Source organism: Orcinus orca, chromosome 1 (genome assembly GCF_937001465.1).
Source record: "Orcinus orca chromosome 1, mOrcOrc1.1, whole genome shotgun sequence".
In the NCBI taxonomy this organism is placed as follows: domain Eukaryota; kingdom Metazoa; phylum Chordata; class Mammalia; order Artiodactyla; family Delphinidae; genus Orcinus; species Orcinus orca.
Window position 1 is genome coordinate 188,624,414 of NC_064559.1, and position 3,397 is coordinate 188,627,810.

Sequence of the window (3,397 nt, forward strand, 5' to 3'; positions counted from 1 at the left end):
TCTGGTTGAGGTGGTTCCTAAAATATGGTGTATGGCCAGGCCTGGGAACACAGCCTCCATTACCTCAACACACACACACACACACACACACACACACACACACACACACACACACACACGACAGTTGATTCCGTCCAGAAACTCTCAGAGGCCATGTCCAGCTAGGGAGTGTCATGACCTGGCACTGTTTCTGATCGCAAATCGTGGCCCCTCTAAGCACCCTGATGTCTCCCTGATAAGGCATGGACCCCATTCACTTGGACAGCACCCACCTGGAGCCAGGTCCTGCACTGGGCACTGGGGTGACCACAATAGGTCAGACTAGCCTCCAGTTACCCCCCATCTGGGGAAGGGGAAGACAGACATGTAAATGATTATCATGGCCTGTGATGATGATAACCCCGTCACGGGGAAAGTCTGAGGGGCCTAGGACAGCCAGAGGAGGCTTCTTGGAGGTTTCACCGAGCTGAGTTTGAAGGATGAAGGGGCAGCAGGGAGCAAACTGGGGGAGGATGTTTTGGGCTGAAGTGGCAGGATGTGGAAGTGGGGAGAGGAGCTGGAGAGGTAGCCTAGTGTGGCTGCAAGTGGGGAGGGGAGGGAGAGGAGGCTGCCAGGGGCTGGGGGCCTGGATCACAAAGAGCCTTTGTGTACATCAGGGTTCTTTGGCTGCAAGCCCACCCTGGCTAACTTCAGCCAAGAAGGGCCTTTACAGGAAGGAGATGCTTGCAAGTAACAGGAACCTTAGTGAACCAGGTTTATTGAAAACAATGACAACAACAACTGAAGGGTGGTCGTGATGTTTCTTGGCTCACATAAATGAAAATCCAGGGAATCTGGTCAGGCGTGGCTGGACCCAGGAATCAAATTCTTCAGTCACCTCTTTCTCTCTTTCTCCACCTCTTGCCTTCTTCCTCCCGGGCTGAGCTGCCTGAGAGTGAAGCTGGCAGAGAGCATAAGGCAGTCTGAGTTGGGCTCCATCCCCAGTACCAAGTGAGACCTAACAGAGCCTTGAATGCTGTGCCCAGGAGCATGGGCTCATCCTGGGACAGGGGGAGTCTTTGAGGGTTTGGGGGCAGGGGAGTTACAGGATCGGGCTTGGGCTTTAGAAAGGAAGAGACCAAAGTCAGGGACCCATAAGAAGGCTGGTGAAGTCCTCCTGTGGAGGAGAGAAGGGGATTTGAGAGGAATTGTCAACCTTCTGGAGTTGTCAGCTTTTCTTGGGGACAGCAGATTTCTTCATGGGTTTTATCTGCTCTTTATCAGATCCCCAAACAACTGATAAAGTGAGGCTCTAATAGAGACGGACAGCGACCTCCCTTTCACACATGAGGTAATTGAGGCCCAGAGACATCAAGTGACTTTCCTGAGGCCACACAGCAGTCAGGGGTTAGACTAAGTGCCTTTTCATTCTACTTTAAGTGGAGGCTAAAAGGGCTGGGGCCACAGTCTGTGTGAGTTCTTGCTTCTCGTGAAGATCCATATGAAGAGGCCCCCCCAGAAGCCACCATCAAATGGGGATTGAGGGCAGAGGTCACAGGAGGAGGGGACTAGCCTTTCCTCCAGCCTTGCATCCTCATCAAGAAGATGCCGAGGGGCCATGACCGTGTGTCCTGAGGACCAGCTGAGGTGATACCCCCATCCTCATTCCCACCCCAACCCTGGCTCGAAGCCAAAGAACGGGCAGAGGTGTATAGTGGAATTGTGCCCTGTGGCCAGGCGGCTGGGAGGGGGCTGGCCCGAGGAACAGGAAATAGCTGTGTTTGGGGAAGTCACGTGGCCCGGGCCAAGCCAAGGCAGCCCACCATTGCTGGCCAGCCCTCACCACGGCCCTATCAATACCCCATTTGAGGCTCATGCAGGGGTCCTTTGACGGGGCAGGTTGGACCCACTGAGAGGGCCTGTTTGAACCAGATGCCTGGAAAGGGGCTGGCCCCAGGAAAGAGGGAATTCGTGCAGGCCAGGCAGGTGAGCGCCATCCGGACGGGCTGTCTCTTGGAGGGAAGGAGAGTCGACAAAGTCAAGCCCTTGTGGCGGAGCGGGAGGGCGCACCCCAGTTTCTCAAGGCTGTGATGGCAGCAGGAACGGTCACTGAGTGGGCACTTCTGTGTGTCGTCTGTGTGACTCTCCCACCTGCCCCACGTGCAGGTGCCATGCACGGATGCTTCCTGGGGCTCAGGGCGGGCAAGCCACTTGCCCAGAGTCACCATTGGTTAAGGGGCAGAGCTGGGCTTTGACTCCGACAGGCCTGATGGAACCCGAGCTTCTCCCTCTGGTCCTTCCTGGCCCACCTCAGGCACCTTGCAGGGTGAGCAGAGTGATGACATGTTTCCGAAACTTGAAGAGCCCCTTGAAGATGGGGACTGAGGCATAATTATCATTGAACGTCCCGGCACCAAGGACGTTCTAGGCCTGACTCTAGAGCCCTACGCTGCTTGTGGTAGAGGAGGCATCCGTTGTGGGCTCAGGACCCAGACAGAAGCTGACAGGGGAAGTGGTCCAGGTGAGGTATGTTGGGGGCACAAACTCAGGCAGTGGACATGGGGCTGGGTAGATCCATGAGGCATTTGGGAAGCAGGACCTGCAGGGCAGAAGTGAGGAAGAGGAGGTTCATGAGACTGGTGCCCAGGTTTGGAGAGTCTTTGGGATGGTGGTGCCTAGCTCTGAGCTGAGTATATAGGACGGGGGACAAAAGAAGATGCATTAAGCTTGCATTTGAGCTACCCTGGGGACCACATGATGGGAGTTACTCAGGAGGCAGCTGTGTCTATAGGTCTGGAGTCAGGAGAGTGAGGAAGGAGGGAGGTTGAGATGTGAGTGCCATCTGTGGACACGTGGGTGGGATGTCATGTGGATGGCGTGTCACCAAGTGGTTGGGTTCACGGAGGCGTTAACCCATCAGCAGGACGTGATACTGGCCCATGGCCTCCCAGGGCATGCCCTCACGTGAAAGCACATGTCTCCTTGCCCTGTCCAGCCTCTGGCTTCCAGCCCGCCTGACTGCTTGTAGGGACTGAAACCAAGACAGCATGTGTGAGGTCTGACGGCCCATGAGAGAGAGTGGTTCACATACACAGAGGCTGTGGCCTGAAGGGGCCATAAATCTGGACGGCACAGCTACACTGCAACAGCCCCGCGGGCGGTGGGGATGACACCCACATGGCGGATGAAGAAGCCTTGCCCTGGATTTATGGGCAAATTCTCCATTTTGTGAGGTCTCTGCTGACTTTGGGGAGACCAGGGATTCATGTCCAATCAGGCAATGAAATCTCTAATTTGCAATGAAATAGTTTTAAGTCTTAAAGACTGAAGTTTTAAGTCCCAGGTTAAAGGAAGCTGGGCCCGGGGGGTGTGAGAACACCTACGCTGGGTGTGAGAAGCTGCTCCTGTGGGTCTCTGC